The following is a 17500-nucleotide window of genomic DNA, read 5'->3' as shown; positions in this document are numbered from 1 at the left end:
CAAATATAGAAAAAAGCAATAAAGAAGACATGCAAAATCAAATAGAGAGAGAGAGAGAGAGAGAGAGAGAGTGAGAGAGAGAGAGAGAGAGAGAGAGAGAGAGAGAGAGAGAGAGAATTGGTTGTCAGTTCTATTCAAGAATTGAGAAAGGGAAAGAAAATTTCGGGAAGCAACAATAGAAAAATGAGAAATTATATGTAAATGAAGAAGGAAGGTGAATGAATCGAGAGAAAAAGGAAATGCAAATACAACACTTAGCAATAGTAGATGTATAAGATGAGAAATCTGTGACGAGCCGAGAGAAGGTTGTAAACTCAAAGGCAGGATGCAATCAACTGAGTTATATTATTATAGAACACTCTCCTTTATATACAAAACCTCAAGGCAACAGGACATAACATGTTCACAAGACAGACAATGTTACAGAGGAAAACAGCAGACATGAAATTTCATGTTCGTTTGAATGCGAGGGAAGAGCGAAGATACAAGCATAATATATACAAAAGGAATTATGTACAATTGTGTGACACACGGTTGGTACAAATCTTAGGCTGGTTTCAATAACTTCAGTTTCTACGTAAGAACAATAATCAAATCTCCAGTGCTTCGTAGAGGTAGATATTGCGAGAAAATCAAAATGATTAAGATTAACTAAGATATTTGATGGAAATTTAGAATACCAAGATACCGAAATTACCTTGTAGTGTAACACTGAAATCCATGTGGCCGATGTTGTAACGTCCCTGACTGTTGAACGCCAGATTGGGGTTCGAGTCCCGCTCATACACGTTAGTTTCTTTAGTCGCTGCGACTTCTCCAACCTTGTGAGCTAAAGATGGGAGTTTGAGGGAGCCTGTAGGTCTATCTGCTGAGTCATCAGCAGTCATTGCCTGGCCCTCCTTGGTCCTAGCTTGGGGGAGAGGAGGCTTATACATATGATCAGTCTCTAGGACATCTGCTGAGTCATCAGCAGCCATTGCCTGGCCCTCCTTGGTCCTAGCTTGGGTGGAGAGGAGGCTTGTGCTCTGATCAATTGTATATATGATCAGTCTCTAGGGCATTGTCCTGCTTGATAGTGCAATGTCACTCTCCCTTCCCTCTGCTTATCATGATTGGCCTTTAAACCTTTAAAACGATATTTATTTATTTAATTTATTTTATTTTATTTATTTTAATGTTATTGTTCTTAAAATATTTGATTTTTTTCTTGTTTCCTTTCCTCACTGAGCTATTTTCTCTGTTGGGGCCCCTTGGCTTATAGCATCCTGCTTTACCAACTAGGGTTGTAGCTCATAGTAATAATAATAATAATAATAATAATATTTGATTTTTCATTGTTTCCTTTCCTCACTGAGCTATTTTCCCTTTTTGAGCCTCTGGGCTTATAGCATCCTGCTTTACCAACTAGGGTTGTAGCTTAGCAAATAATAATAATAATAATAATAATAATAATAATAATAATAATAATAATTGACTTACTTAGATATGACAAATATATTCAGAATACCTAAATTAACCTACTTAGATATGGCACTAAACTCAGAATACTGAACCTCACTTAAGACTTCCAAAGATCCTCCAGTCCTAAAGTTTTAGATATAGTTGGAGTCTCAGGAATCCTAACTCTACAGGTGACACCGATGTCGACTTCCAGGGTCACCAATGTGACGGAGCCGAGAGAAGGTTGTGAACTCAAAGGCAGTGTGAAAGCAACTGAGTTAGTTTATTAAAGAACACTCTCCTATATATACAAAATCTCAAAGCAACAAGAATTTTCATGTTCAAATATTGACACTGTTACAGAGGAAAAAGTAGACATGATTTTTCAGGTTCTTTTTAGTGCGAGGGGGAGAGCGAAGATACAAGCACAAAATGAACTATGTACGATCGTGTGACACACGGTTTGTACAGTGTTTACAATTGTATTCAAGCTTTGCCATAAAGTGGCATTATAATAAACAATCTCAGTATGGATAGAAGCGCAGCATTGCCTAAGCAAAATGGTTTAAATTATTCTCAATCTATTTTCCTTTTTCAGTTTATCCAAATAATCTTATTTTAGTCCTTTGGGTTTTTAACATATATAGCATACCCAGATTAATCCGTATGTAGTCCTAGAAATTTATTGCATTTTAAAATATATCAATTATACACAATTTTTTTTAATGAGGCAGATTTGCACTGACTCGCAGCGGTGCCCTTTTAGCTCGGAAAAAGTTTCCTGCTATCTGATTGGTTAGAATTATCTTGTCCAACCAATCAGCGATCAGGAAACTTTTTCCGAGCTAAAACAGCACCCCTGCGAGTCGGTGTAAATCTGCCTCACTAAAAAGAATTGACTATAGTAGTCTTTAGTATGTATGGTATTAATAGCATTTTTAAATTAATCTTGCAGTACAGTAATTAGAATTTGTATTCTTTATAGCATTCTCAGATTAGTTTTTTATAGTATTCTTAAAAGATTTATAGCATTTAATTCAATAGGAAATTAATCATATAGTAATCTTTAGGATTGATAGCGTTTTAAAATGATTAAATCACTAGTCTTAATGATTTATAGCATTTTCAAGTGAATCTTAAAGTAGGCTTTAGGATTTTTTTATATATATATATATATATATATATATATATATATATATAATATATATATATATATATATTATATATATATAAAGACGACTGGTTGTTAATTGTGGTTAAAGTTTCCTTATCTGGATCTCATTAGCAATTATGATCTTCAATGAGCTAACTTTTCTAATGATCATTGAAGTAGAAAGATAAGGATTTTGTTATTATTATTATTATTATTATTATTATTATTATTATTATTATTAACTAATTCTAAAATGGCATTATTATTATTATTGTTGTTGTTGTTGTTGTTGTTAAATAATTCGAAAATGACATTATAATTATTATTATTATTATTGGCTAAGCTACAACCCTAGTTGGAAAAGCAATATGCTATAAGCCCAAGGGCTCCAACAGGGAAAAATAGCCCAGTGAGGAAAGGAAATAAGGAAATAAATAAACGATATGAGAAATATTTAACAATTGTTTAAAATATTTTAAAAACAGTAAGAACATTAAAACAGATATTTCATATATAAACTATAAAAAGACTTATGTCAGCTGTTCAACATTAAATCATTTGCTGCAAGTTTGAACTTTTGAAGTTCTATGTATCAATATTCCAATGAAGGTTTATTAACTATAGAATGTATCCTTTGAAAGAATAATAACGAGACGTTATGTATCACACAAATAAAAGATACATAAATAGATATGAGTCAATCAACACAAAATAAGTATGCTACCGGTAGACAGTACTACATAGGACCTTTCTCTCTGGTTACGGTTCTTTCCCTTTTCCTACACAGACACCGATTAGTCTGGCCTATTCTTTACAGATTCTCCTCTATCCTCGTACACCTGACAACACTGAGATTTCCAAACAATTCTTCTTCACCCAACGGTTTAACTACTGCACTGTAATTGTTCAGTGGCTACTTTCCTCTTGGTAAGGGTAGAAGAGACTCTTCAGCTATGGTAAGCAGCTCTTCTAGGAGAAGGACACTCCAAAATCAAACCATTTTCTTGGGTAGTGCCATAGCATCTGTACCATGGTCTTCCACTGTCTTGGGTTAGAGTTATCTGGCTTGAGGGTACACTGGGGCACACTATTCTATCTAATTTCTCTTCCTCTTGTTTTGTTAAAGTTTTTATAGTTTATATAGTAAATATTTATTTTAATATTCTTACTATTCTTGAAATATTTTATTCTTCCTTATTTCCTTTCCTCACTGAGCTATTTTCCCTATTGGAGCTCCTGGTCTTTAGCATCCTGCTTCTCCAACTTGGCATTTAATAATGATAATAATAATAATAACAAGCAATTATGTATTAAAGAGGAAAGAAGCAATGAAGATACAAGATAATTTTTAGTGGAGATATAGTGTCATTGAAACTTGCAAGCATAGACTCTGTGAGGTGTGTAGACTATTCCCTGACGTCACAACGCAAGTGAGAACTTATTAATCAATAAATCAGTCCTCAGTTTGTATACAGAGATGAGAATATACCACATATCTCCTCAAGACGAAATCTCTTGAGTTGCAACTTGATGATAAAGTTCTTGGGCTCATTGAGTTGAATTGCCATAAAAATGTTGAATTATGAAAATGTTAAGTTGAAATATCTGCTCCTCTCCCCCCCCCTCTCTCTTACTCAGTCCCCTCCTCACTTTTCCTCCCCTCCTCACTTCTCCTCCCCTCCTCACTTCTCCTCCCCTCTTCCTGAAGGTTTACGATTCTGCACATCTATAGTTTTGATTTTATTTTCATAATACTTTTGTTTTTCCAGTTCCAGATAACAGGTTCATGACTTGCACAATTCTGTTCTGGAATTATTTTCCCTTGTTTGAACAAGCAATTAAAAGTTTAAAGGCCACTCATGAATGGCAAAGGTCAGGTACATTACCCTCTCAAGCAGGTCAATGCCGTAGAGGCTGACCATATATACATGTGATCAGCGCCCAAACCCACTCTTCACCCAAGCTAGGACCAAGGTGGGCCAGGCAATGGCTGCTGATGACTCAGCGAATAGACCTATAGGCTTCCCCAAACCCCGCATCCTTAGCTCACAAGGATGGTGATGTTGCAGCGACCAAAAGAACTAACGACTCTGAGTGGGACTTGAACCCCAGTCTGGCGTTCACCAGTCAGGGACGTTAGCAAATACACCACCAGTTACCACATCGGTCATGAACAGGTAACGTTATAGATATTAACTATAGTCAATTTTTTTTAGTGAGGCGCATTTGCACCGACTCGCAGCGGTGCCCTTTCAGCTCGGAAAAGTTTCCTGCTATCTGATTGGTTAGAATCATCTTGTCTAACCAATCAGCAATCAGGAAACTTTTCCGAGTTAAAACGGCACCCCTGCGAGTAAGTGCAAATCTGCCTCACTAAAAAGAATTGACTATAAATGTACCTGATATGCTTATTTTGGTATTTTCGCGAAATTTTACTGGAAACGAATATTATTTATTAATCTTCGAAGTGAATGTATTTACCTTTGAGTTACAGTTCTGTAATAGAGTCAGATGTTGATATGACAGCAGTTAGACATCGCTCATTGTAATTAAACGATTAGTGAGCAATAAATTTTAAAGTAAACAATACAAACTACAGTACATATACACTGTTAAAAATTTGCATCTAAAAAACGGTAAAAATCCTGGAATAAATGTTGCCAGGCATTTACCGTTTTAAAAACGGATATATTGACGTTAAGGAGTGATATGACGGTCACTAACCAGTAAAAGATAATAACAAAGTTGGGTAAAATTACTGTCGCCTTTATATTATTGATATACGGCTGAGAACAGTATATTTTAATTGATTTTTTTTTTTTTTGTATACTTTAACCTTTTTTTTTTTTTTTTTTAAACAGTGTATCACTGTCCATGGCAAGCTTAGAGCAACCTATTATGATATTTCCCGAGACTGTATAATTTCCTGATATACGGCTGAGAACTATATTTTAACTTTTTTTTTTTTTTTTTTTTTTTTTTTTTTTTTTTTTTTTTTTTTTTGGCAGTGTATCAGTGTCCATGGGAAACTTAGAGTAACGTATTGTGACATTTCACAAGACCGTATAAATTCGTAAGTTGGTCTGGAATATAAATCAGTGTGTCATATGAACTTCAATTCTCATGATATTGGGCTTTCTTAGAAGAGGAGCGAAGCAGTTGAGTCCTGGGGATTTTTTCCCAGAACTTATAGCCATTCAATTGAACTGTCTTTAAACGCGGAAGTTCATCGCTCTCTCTCTCTCTCTCTCTCTCTCTCTCTCTCTCTCTCTCTCTCTCCTCTCTCTCTCTCTCTCCTCTCTCTCTCTCCTCTCTCTCTCTCTCTCTCTCTCTCTGTATATATATATATATATATATATATATGTATATATATATACACATATGTATGTATGTTTACATATATATTTGTGTATATATATATATACATATATATATATATATATATATATATATATATCTATATATATTTATATATGTACATACATATATATATATATATATATAATTACATGCATGCATGAGAGAAAGAAAGAGAGAGAGAGAGAGAGAGAGAGAGAGAGAGAGAGAGAGAGAGAGAGAGAGAGAATTTTTGCAGGTGCTCTATCAAACCAAATTGTATTCTATAATTCCGAAAAGCAAAACAATTTTTTTAGATAGTCGGGAAAATTCGAAATATATCGATTTCCAAAAGTCAAAGATAATGATATTTTAAATAACAAATTGGCGAAAATTATATTGATAGTAACACCCAGATTTCAGTCTTGGTGATATGTGAGAGAATTTTGAATTTGACCATGAGGGAAAATATGTAAAGAATCTTCGGCAAAATGTATTAAGTGGTGCGAGGAATGAAAAATAATATATATAATAACTGGGATTTCGAAATATATAATAATCCTAGGATTTATAATGAATCATGATTCATGGGGTAGCAGGCTATGTAGGTTGTGGGGGGAAGCAGCATTTATTGCGAAAATTGGTTCATTTGCTACCAAGAAATTAAAAGAAAAAAGGGACTTTCTACAGAGTTATGGCGAAATATATATATATGCATATATATATGTGTATATATATATTTATATATATACACATATATATAAATATTATATATATATATATATATATGTATATATATATATATATATATATTTTCTTATATATATATATTCATATATATATATATATATATATATATATATATATGTTTATATGTGTATATATATAAATATAAATATATATATATGTATATATATATATATTTACATATATATATATATATATATATATATATATATATATATATATATATATATATATATAGTTTGTATATGAAAGATTTAATTTGATTTTGTTACTGTTCCTAAATATTTTAATTTTTCAATACTTCTCTCTTAGTTTATTTCCTTTTCCTCATTGGGCTCTTTTTTCCAGTTGGAGCCCCTGGGCTTATAGCATCCTGCTTTTCCAACCAGGGCAGTAGCTTAGCAAGTAATAATGATGAATATAATATTCAGAATATTTGACATTACAATGTTAATGTTTAGGCTCTAGGATTCAATATTTGCCTGAAGAAGCCTCTGTTTTAGAGAATCTAAAACTGAACTTGATCAAAGAAGCGAATGGCAAGCCAAAGGTCAATACATCACTGTGTTTTGATTATTATTATTATTATTATTATTATTATTATTATTATTATTATTATTATTATTTTTATTATTATTATTATTATTATTATTTGCTAAGCTACAACCCTAGTTGGAAAAGCAGGATGGTATAATCCCAAGGACCCCAACAGGGAAAATAGCCCAGTGAGGAAAGGAAGCAAGGAAAAATAAAATCTTTTAAGAACAGTTACAACATTAAAATAAATATTTCCTATACAAACTATAAAATCTTTAACTAAACAAGAAGCAGAGATATTAGATAGAATAGTGTGCCCAAGTGTACCCTCAAGCAATATACAGATCAATGATATTTCTCATTTATGAATATAAGGCTTTTTTCATGCATGTAACTACGTATTTGAAAGTGAATTATAGTAACATGAATTATTTTTTTTCTTTTGATGCGGTTGTTTCATGATGAGGTTTTATATATATATATATATATATATGTTACAACCTACCAGGTTGTAATGCAGGTTCTTAATTTCTCATGGATTGCAGTCGGTAAAAATACGTCAGTGATAAGGAAAGACGGAAACAAAGACCCAAGAAAACTTAACAATATTTATTATAAACAAGAGCAATAACTTAAATCAACCTTGTGAGATTAAATACACTTACACATATTCAAGACAACAAATAATGGTTCTCGGGAACTCACAAGAAAATAACCTAAAGCTACAACACTAAACCCTAAACATGAGAAAATTCCAAGAGAGAAAACACTTAATAATAGCGAGGTGGATCCAAAATACAGCTAGCCAAAGTCAATAACCTAATAATAAAAAGGAAGAAGGAAGTAGGAGATGAAAACAACGAAAACCTTAATATTCCTACCTATCTTACAAAACTAAACAATACAGAATTAAACAGTTACACAACATAACTACAAAACTCGTACATATAGAAATAGACAATTAATAATATATATAACTTCACCTCGAGTGAAGTACAGAAGGGGAGTTGAATACAGGGCCGTACTTAATCCATCAAGCCGCTATACTGAAGGGTAAAACTGTACGCCAGGCATTGAAGGGCAATCCACTTCCCTATAAAAGAGGAACGATAATTTGTCTTACCTGGCGTCAGCCTCCCTACTTATCACCTCACGAGCCAGTTTGCTCTCACACTCGTACACAGCTGGACTGGAGGAATACGGCCAGTAAAATCAAGGTTCAGTGTCGGGAAACAGCGTCGACACAATTCCCGTACAAATCCTCCGACGGGAACAAGTAGCAGAAAACTACCGTCGCAGATGACAGAGCATCTGCTAAACACTCATCAGAAGTGCGAAGGTAATTGCCAAAGTCGTCCTCCAAGACACCATGAATGCTGAGACGGGAAATAGTGTCGGTGAGAGCTTGTCAAGGCCCGAACTGCCTTCACTGGTCGACCATGTCCACTCATCACCTTCCCAGCGTTCATCAACACTCACAGCAAAAAAAAAAACAATCGTTAAAACGATAGTCCACTAATACACAAAAGAGGAGGAGGAGGCGCAAAAACACTATTCAACAATCGGAGAGCCACTTACATTAACACTATAGTAAACAAACAACAAAAATACTTTAACTTAAAAAGAAAAACAAGGCTGATTTAAATAAAATAAAGAAATAATTTTACGTTAACCTAATACCTTCCTCCCCCAAAACAAAAAAAAATTATTCACATAGAATACATTTTTTTTTCAAAATTAAATACTGAAAAAAATGCTGAAATGAAAATTAATTAACAATGTTACGGAAATACAAAACCTGAAAAGAAGTTATAAATATAACAATACATATGCCAAAAAGAAAAAAAAAACACAGCTTCACGAAGAAGACTTACCAAATCAGAAAATGGGACTCTTAAATTAAAGGCTAAACTATACCTCCAACGAGTACAAAATTATAGGAAAAAATTGATAGACCTTACTAGGTTGAACATACAAAAACAACGCACTTAACCAAACCTACATATAAACTAAATTCTAAGATAAGGTCTCACTCATACGCACACCCATACTGGCCATTAGATTTTACTATGGAAAAATAGTTTTATACAAACCCCATGAAGACACGAGAAGGGCGAGGGAGGGACAAAAGCCAAGATTACATACGAGAAAGGGCATCAGGAATGCGGTTCTCCGATCCCTTAATATGTTTTATAACCAGAGTGAATTCCTGCAACTGCAAAGCCCATCTCAAAATTCTCTGATTGGACCCTTTCATCCTTTCTATGAACACTAGAGGATTGTGGTCAGTCCAAATCTCTATCGGGAAGGAGAAATTGGTCACATAGGGTTTAAAATGTAACAAAGTACGAACCAAGGCCAAGGCCTCCTTCTCGATAGTTGAATACCGCCTCTCTGCTGCCAATAGTTTACGGCTAAAGTAAGACACGGGAAGTACCTCTCCAGCCCTATTTCTCTGAAAGAGAACACCTCCAATGCCCACATCACTAGCATCCACCGCGATAATGAAAGGTTTCTGAAAATCAGGGGATATTAATATTGGGTTTGATATCAGCACCAGCTTGAGTTTAATGAAAGACTCCTCACATTGAGGAGACCACGCAAATTTCTGTCCTTTCTCCAATAACTTAGTAAGCGGCTGAGCAATGTCCGAGAAGTTTCGCACAAACCTTCTATAATAACCCGTCATTCCAAGGACTCTCCGAACTTCCCTGACATTACTCGGCCTCTTCAAATTTAAAATGGCATCGAGATTGGCTTGTTTAGGGGCTACCTGACCCAAACCAACCTCATGACCCAAATAGCACACTTTGGCTTTACCAAATTCACACTTACCCAAGTTCACAACAAGACCGGCATCCCTCAAAGCTTCAAACACTTTTCTCAATCTTACTATATGAGTTTGCCAATCATTGCTGTGAACAACTAAATCATCAATATAAATCTCAGTGCCTTTCAACCCACAAATGACTCTGTTCATAAGCCTCTGAAAGGTGCATGCAGCATTTTTCATCCCAAAGGGCATCACTTTACATTCGTAAAGCCCAAAGGGAGTTACAAATGCGGAAATTTCCCGGGCTCGATCAGACAGGGGCACTTGCCAATACCCTTTCAGCAAATCCAACTTGGTTATGAATTTTGCAGACCCTATCTGATCGAGACAGTCATCAATGCGAGGCAAAGGAAAAGAGTCATTTTTGGTACTGGCATTAACTTTACGGTAATCCACACACATTCTGTACTTTCCATCAGACTTTTTAACTAAAACTATCGGAGAGCTCCAAGGACTTATCGAAGGTTGGATGAGGTCGTGTTTCAGCATATACTTTATTTCCTCCTCGACTATGTCCCTTTTCACTGGATTTAGTCGATAAGGACTCTGCTTTACGGGAGAAGCACTGCCCACATCCACATCATGCTGAAGCAACCTCGTCCTACCTGGCGAACTACGAAATATTTCTGGAAAAGAACAGATTAAATTAATAATGTCCCTTTTCTGGGTAACTTCCAGATGGTCCAGCTCTCTTTTCAAAACCTCTAGATTTTGAACGTTATTAAAGAGAGCATCAGAAGATACCTGACCAACCAAGTCCTCAAAGTTATCCTCTGGAGACTCTACTTCTACAGACACAGGTTCACACACTATAGCTAAAGGATCCCTACCACCTGAAATATAAGATTTTAATCTATTAATATGAAAGACCCGGCACTTTCGTTTGGTCCCGGGGGCTTCAATTTCATAATTCACTTCAGACAATTTTCTCAAAACCTTCCAGGGCCCCTTATACCTTGGCTCAAGGAAATTGTCTGAGTCTGTACTCAACACCAATACCAATTCCCCAGGCTCAAACGATCGCACCTTGGTTTTCTTATCAAAATTTGATTTCATGATTACTTGGGAGGAAGCCAAATTTTCTCTTGCAAATTTCCACGCAATGGCTAACTTTTTCCGTAAATTCTCTACAAATTTCATCACATTAAGTTCCTCTTTCTGCCCAGATGATAGCAATTCATGAAAAATTTCCAACGGACCACGTACTTTGTGCCCATAGATCAGCTCAAAGGGAGCTACACCTGTAGATGCATTTGGATGGTTCCTTATGGCAAAGAGAGCAAAGGGAAGTCCCTTCTCCCAATCCTCTCCTTGTTCATAGCAGTATTTTTTTAAAACTGATTTAAGTGTCTGGTGGAATCTTTCCACCACACCCTGACTCTCGGGATGGTAAGGTACGCTGGTAGTGCACTGAATGGCCAGTTCAGCACACTTACCCCTAAATACCTTACTCGTAAAATTCGTCCCACAGTCGGTCTGAATTTTACGAGGAAGTCCGTATCGGGAGAAAAATTCAACAAGCTTCTCAAATACTGCATTGGAAGTTATCTTTTTCATTGGGAATGCTTCAGGAAATCTAGAAGCTCGGTCCATGATGGTCAGGAGATGAGTAAACCCAGTCTTTGTTCTGGGCAAAGGCCCCACCACATCTATAACCAATTCCACAAAAGGTTCCCCAATTGCAGGAATGGGATTTAGAGGTGCTTTAGGGATCACTTGATTGGGCTTTCCCATCACCTGACAAACCTCGCAATTACTAACAAATTGTTTTACTGATGATTTCAATCCTGGCCACCAAAAACATTTTGCTAATCTTTTGAACGTCTTAAATACTCCAAAGTGACCAGAAAAAAAATCATCATGTGACAACTTCAAAACAGACTCCCTAAATTGTGAGGGAACCACAATTTGTTCCACTCGAGAAGTTTTGTTCAGATCATGTGTAGATGGACGACTAATTCGATATAACAAACCTTTCATTACACAAAACCTCGGTTTAGTTAAATCGGCTGTGTCACCCAACTCAAAATCAAACTCTCGTTTCTGAGCCTCAATAAACGTTAAACGGTCCCAATCAAGTTGCAAGATATTACTAGTACTACTAGGACTACCTACTGGCCCGGGCCTTTCTAACTCTACTTCTAAACTACTTAAATCTAAGTCATCATCATTTATCAAATCAGCTGCCTTAGCGGAGGCCCGAGTCACCACCGTCACAGGACAAGCATTCACAGTCACGATAGGGAATAATTCCAGACCCCTATGGTCTACCATGTCATTTCCTAAAATACCATCTATATTTGGAATAGGGAGTTTCTCCACCACAGCCAACTCTGTTACCTCATTATACCCAGGGAATGATAATTCAACTTCCACCAATGGAGCTGAAACCACAGTATTCGGAAAACCTCCCAGAATAACATAATTCCCTGAATATTCAACTAAACCATTTAAAGATTCCCTTAATACTAAAGAACGAGCTGACCCTGTGTCTCGCAAAAATTTTACCTTTAGAACTCCTGAATTCGTAACCAGTCTACCAGGCCATATATATTTATCATAAAGTCATGAAGGTCTATTACCAGTTGGTTTTACATTGCTGTCATCACTACTATTCACATTGCTACCTTCCGCTACCGGTGGATTCTCAACCTTGGGGGTGTTAGGAATAGTCTTATTTGTTATTACAGATATAGGATTGTCAATATTGTTATTATTTCTCTCCAGATACCTCCTCCTGGCATTACACTGAGCTTGATAATGTCCAGGCTTATTGCACCAAAAACAGGTCCCATTACCTTTGCTTGCATTACCAGACACTACCCTGTTTTTGGAGAAGAATCTAGAGGGCTCTCCATTTGAAATATTTCCCTGAGTCCTCTCATTCTTATAATAGGTTGGAACACCTGAATGTTTTACCCTGTTGTTAGCTACATTATTAGATTTATTATTATTATCATTTGGCTTGGCAGACTGGAACTCTAGACCCTGAGACCCAAAATTGCCGGACCCTGCTCGATGGGTTAAAATAAATTCATCGGCAATCTGAGCCGCTTTACTTAGATTACCTGCTTTCACCTCTTCCAAGTATATCCTCAGTTCTTTACTACAATATTTCTTAAATTCTTCCAATAACATCAATTCCCTCAAGGAGGAGAAAGAGACTACCTGACGACTCTTCAGCCAATTATCAAATTGCTCCTCCTTGAGCCTAGCAAACTCAACATATGAAATGGAAGCATGCTTGCTAAAATTTCTAAATTTTAGACGATAGGCCTCAGGGACAAGATCATAAGCCTTGAGGACCAACGCCTTTACTTTACCATAATCACGGGCTACGCCTTCCTCCAAAGAATTATAAACCCTGATTGCCTTGCCCACCAGCCTACACTGAATTAAGACTGTCCACATCTCGGAGGGCCAAGACAACCTGGTAGCTACCCGTTCAAATGCCTTAAAAAATTCCGGCACATCTTTTTCGTCAAATACAGGGACTAACTTCAAAGCTGCCCCTATATTAAATTTATCGACATATGGACCACAAGGAGTACTTAATTTATTAGGAACATTTTGCAATTTAGCCAACTCCAAATTTACTTTAGCCATCTCTAGTTCATGTCTCCGCACCTTCTCGTTCTCCTCAAACTCAAGTTTCACTAACTCTATCCTCTTGCAAATTAATCTATATTCATAGTCCTCTTGAGACAACACAGGCTGCACTGGAACTACATTCTCTGGGACAGATTTTTCTACAACAAATGGGTTTGTAGACACGTTACCTTTATCTTGCAATTTAGCATTTCCTTCAAAAATAGTTCCAGTACGAGGGGGGTCCTCAAACAAAGAAAGGCCTGGATTCACACTCACATCATCAATCACACTATCCTCGCGCTCCGAACCACTATCATCAACACTGTCAAAATCTCTAGCTAAATTCTCTCCTTCAGCCATACCCTGAGCTACCTTATTCTCTACAGCTAACAACAACTGGGCCTTAGTGTTCGCAGCCCTAAGTGGGACACCTAACCAGCGAGCACAACTCACCAAACACTCTTTACTTAATACAGGAAGATGCCTAAGACAATCTGCTGATCCTAAAAATTCTGCGGGATCAAAAACATATTCACCCATGATTTCAAAATTAAAGGGGGAGTAAGGCAACACACTAAACAATAACAAATATTGGTAAATTCACTGAGCACCGATCCGCCAACCAAACCACCGAGTACACCCGAGTGCAATCCTGGCAAGGTCGCCAACTGTTACAACCTACCAGGTTGTAATGCAGGTTCTTAATTTCTCATGGATTGCAGTCGGTAAAAATACGTCAGTGATAAGGAAAGACGGAAACAAAGACCCAAGAAAACTTAACAATATTTATTATAAACAAGAGCAATAACTTAAATCAACCTTGTGAGATTAAATACACTTACACATATTCAAGACAACAAATAATGGTTCTCGGGAACTCACAAGAAAATAACCTAAAGCTACAACACTAAACCCTAAACATGAGAAAATTCCAAGAGAGAAAACACTTAATAATAGCGAGGTGGATCCAAAATACAGCTAGCCAAAGTCAATAACCTAATAATAAAAAGGAAGAAGGAAGTAGGAGATGAAAACAACGAAAACCTTAATATTCCTACCTATCTTACAAAACTAAACAATACAGAATTAAACAGTTACACAACATAACTACAAAACTCGTACATATAGAAATAGACAATTAATAATATATATAACTTCACCTCGAGTGAAGTACAGAAGGGGAGTTGAATACAGGGCCGTACTTAATCCATCAAGCCGCTATACTGAAGGGTAAAACTGTACGCCAGGCATTGAAGGGCAATCCACTTCCCTATAAAAGAGGAACGATAATTTGTCTTACCTGGCGTCAGCCTCCCTACTTATCACCTCACGAGCCAGTTTGCTCTCACACTCGTACACAGCTGGACTGGAGGAATACGGCCAGTAAAATCAAGGTTCAGTGTCGGGAAACAGCGTCGACACAATTCCCGTACAAATCCTCCGACGGGAACAAGTAGCAGAAAACTACCGTCGCAGATGACAGAGCATCTGCTAAACACTCATCAGAAGTGCGAAGGTAATTGCCAAAGTCGTCCTCCAAGACACCATGAATGCTGAGACGGGAAATAGTGTCGGTGAGAGCTTGTCAAGGCCCGAACTGCCTTCACTGGTCGACCATGTCCACTCATCACCTTCCCAGCGTTCATCAACACTCACAGCAAAAAAAAAAAACAATCGTTAAAACGATAGTCCACTAATACACAAAAGAGGAGGAGGAGGCGCAAAAACACTATTCAACAATCGGAGAGCCACTTACATTAACACTATAGTAAACAAACAACAAAAATACTTTAACTTAAAAAGAAAAACAAGGCTGATTTAAATAAAATAAAGAAATAATTTTACGTTAACCTAATAATATATATATATATATATATATATATATATATATATATATATGTATGTATGCATGTATGTATAAATACATATGCAAGTATTATGTATGCACACATTAATAAGTATATATATGCGATTATATTTTCTCAAGTACGCATGTATGCACAAAATATTATTATTATTATTATTACTTACTAAGCTACAACCCTAGTTGGAAAAGCAGTATGCTATAAGCCCAGGGGCTCCAACAGGGAAAATAGCTCAGTGCGGAAAGGAAAAAAGGAAAATAAAATATTCTAAGAAGAGTAACAACAATAAATATCTCCTATATAAACTATAAAAACTTTAACAAAACAAGAGGAAGAGAAATAAGATAGGAGAGTGTGCTCGAGTGTACCCTCAAGCAAGAGAACTCTAACCCAAGACAGTGAAAGGCCATGGTACAGAGGCTATGGCACTACCCAAGACTAGAGAACAGTGGTTTGATTTTGGAGTGTCCTTCTCCTAGAAGAGCTGCTTACCATAGCTAAAGAGTCTCTTCTAACCTTACCAAGAGGAAAGTGGCACTGAACAATTACAGTGCAGTAACCCCTTGGGTGATGAAGAATTGTTTGGTAATCTGTGTTGTCAGGTGTATGAGGATAGAGGAGAATATGTAAAGAATATGCCAGACTATTCAGTGTGTATGTAGGCAAAGGGAAAATGAACCGTAACCAGAGAGAAGGATCCAATGTAGTACTATCTGGCCAGTCAAAATACCTATGTATTTATTCATAGATAAGGTTGTGTATACCTTTATGTATTAGTATGAATAAGGTTGTGTGTGTATGCTTTTATATACGAGTATGTATGTATGTCTGCATGAACGCGTCTCAATGCAGAAGTGAAATAACCTCAAGAAACGAATTTTGAAAAATGTGCCTTTGTAGTAAATTCATGTTGTGATATGCTCAAAAATAATATATCATATATGTCATCGCCGTATGGGCAAACTTTTAACTTTTATTCATTAATCTAATCTTGAGAGAGAGAGAGAGAGAGAGAGAGAGAGAGAGAGAGAGAGAGAGAGAGAGATAATGGGATAACCTTTGACTTGAGATAAACGTCGACCCATGATGCATTTGTACGAAACCAACCAAATTTAATTTTTTATTTGAGTAATAATATCCTCAACTTCTTAAAAAGTTATTTTAAACCAACGATTTCTCAAGTTATAATATACAAAAAAAAAATATATAATATGGCATTAATCTAACTCGCTTTTAAGTAAAAACAATCAAAATAGACACTTACATATCTGTATTATTACCCAGTTTCTCCTTACGGACCTGTATTGCACTGTTCCCGAGACCGGACAGAGCAATCTGGCCTTTACGCGCTGATCTAATAGAGTCGTTAATCCAACCTCGAGTGCAATGCATCGAAGATTATTTGTGTTTTATTTTGTTTTCAAACTTCCAGTCGTTTACTGCTGTATATATCTTATCAGTTGTAACGATGCTTCGGTATTCTTAGACCGAGATATTTTCGAAGCTTTGTTTTGATGTATCTTAAGCCGAAATCATGATAATTCAGGAATGTAAATTGGGAGGTGTTTTGCGCTGTAGCAAGTAATATTGGGGGTGATAATGATGATGTGATGTAATAAGAAAAACAGAAATGTTTGGCTAAAGCAACTGGTATTATTAAGAGTAAGACAGTCCAGTGTCTATTACTGTTGTTTATAATGGCAGTAATGATAATAGATATATTTGTGCTGATTATGTTATATAATGATAATAGTAATGATGATGATAATAATGGTAATAACAATAATAATAATGACAATAGTAATAATAAATATGATATTATGAGGTGATAATAGCAATATTATAAATCGACTAATACCAATAAAAAAACATAATAATAATAATAATAATAATAATAATAATAATGATGATAATAATAATAATAATAATAATAAGAAGAAGAAGAAGAAGAAGAAGAAGAAGAAATATGATGCTATAAAATGGTAACAATGATACTAC

The sequence above is a fragment of the Palaemon carinicauda genome, chromosome 36 (assembly GCF_036898095.1).
Source record: "Palaemon carinicauda isolate YSFRI2023 chromosome 36, ASM3689809v2, whole genome shotgun sequence".
Classification (NCBI taxonomy): Eukaryota; Metazoa; Arthropoda; class Malacostraca; order Decapoda; family Palaemonidae; genus Palaemon; species Palaemon carinicauda.
This window is presented reverse-complemented; position numbering follows the sequence as displayed.